This window comes from Eptesicus fuscus, chromosome 2, assembly GCF_027574615.1.
Source record: "Eptesicus fuscus isolate TK198812 chromosome 2, DD_ASM_mEF_20220401, whole genome shotgun sequence".
Lineage (NCBI taxonomy): Eukaryota > Metazoa > Chordata > Mammalia > Chiroptera > Vespertilionidae > Eptesicus > Eptesicus fuscus.
The window spans coordinates 4,268,914-4,270,507 of NC_072474.1; the positions used below are offsets into that span (position 1 = coordinate 4,268,914).

Consider the following 1,594-nt stretch of genomic DNA (forward strand, 5'->3'; position numbering starts at 1 on the left):
AGGCACCCGGGACCCAGGCTGGCTTCCCCTGGGCCTCCCGCAGGCACCTGGGATCTGGTCTGGCTTCCCTCGGGCCACCTGCAGGCACCCATGACCCAGCTGGCTTCCATCCAGTCCCGGCTTCATCAGGAAGGATGTCCGGAATGATGTCTGGAAGACGTCTGGTCTAATTAGCATATTACCCTTTTATTATTATAGACTAGAGGCCCAGTGCATGAAATTCATGCACTGGTAAGGTCCCTAGCGGCTGGCTATGACTGCCAGGTACTCCCTCCCTTCCCCTGGCTGGCCCCACCCCCTGGTCAAACTCCTGGAAGAACTCCCGGTTGAAGGGACAATATGCATACTATGCTTTTATTATATAGGATTGTCCCATATTATCTGTGTATCTTGATAGCACTTCATGCATTAAAAAGGCACATTGGAAATAAGCCCAATTCTTATTAGTACTCTCAGGGAGAAGATACTAGACATACATTTTACTTATAGGTGTGTTGATGTCTGTATTAAACAAAGTTTAGCCCCTGGTGATGCTACTTCTTTTCATTTTCTCATTCATTTTCTTCAGAGGGTTAATTTGTCTGAACCAATGACACTTCATTATTTCTATTAAGCAAATTAAAAGGACTGTTGTAGCCTGCAGTGTAGTAAACCTTTTCATCACAAACTTTTTCTTCTTCCTTCAAAATGCTTCTTTCCCCTAAAATGTTGATGTTAGAAGTTGTTCTTGATTCTTGTGGGCACTAGAGAATCTATTGAAAGACCATACAAAGACAGTCATTTTGGCTCTGTCTTCAATGAAGACATCTGACTCTGAAAGTCTGGGTGGATCAGATTGCTGCTCAGAGGGGATATACAGGGAAATGGTAATGGTAGACTCACTAAAAGGATCTGAAACCAGCTCATCATTGGAGCTGTCATCCTTATTTTCATCTCTTTCTTGTTTTTGCCTTGAATATAGCTGCTCAGCCTGGTAAAGCCAGTCTGGATGGAGGAATCCCAATCTATTGAGTTAATAGAGGTGCTGACGCACTTGGCTGGTCCATAGAGTCAGATCCCTTAACTTCTGGGGATTCTGGGGGCTGGAAGTTTGAGCTCAGGGTGCTAGAAAAGTCAGGTGAGAGCCTTGTTCCTGGTGGCAGACTGCTGGTGGTATCCTTACATGGTGGAAGAGATTACATTAGTCTCTTAAATCAAGTAGAACACAAAAAGTAGAGCTACAAACCAAAGTTACAATATACTAGCTTTTAAATTATCCATGAATTTACCTTTAGCAAAAATTTTTATTTCTTCATAAGGCTTTGAGTTACTGTCCAGAGTCCTTTCATTCCAACCTGAAGAACACCCTTCATGCTAGGAAAGTCTGTAGTAAAGAACACTCTCAGCTTTGGTTTATCTGGGAATGTCTTAATGGTTCCCTCATTTTTGGATAGTTTTGCCAGGTATAGAATTCTTGGTTGACAGTGTTTTTCTTTCAATACTTTGAATATGCTAATCCATTGCCCACTGGTCTCCAAGATTTATGATGAGACATCTGCTCATGATCTTGTTAGCAAAAATATAACGAAAGCTACTTTCTCTCAGTTTATAGATG

At 42.2% G+C, this 1,594-nt stretch overlaps 1 pseudogene; it reads right to left on the minus strand.

The window, feature by feature from the left end:
* Positions 1–551: 551 nt before the first annotated feature.
* Positions 552–1,050, minus strand: LOC103304736 (heme-binding protein 2-like; annotated as a pseudogene).
* Between the last annotated feature and the right edge of the window lie 544 nt (positions 1,051–1,594).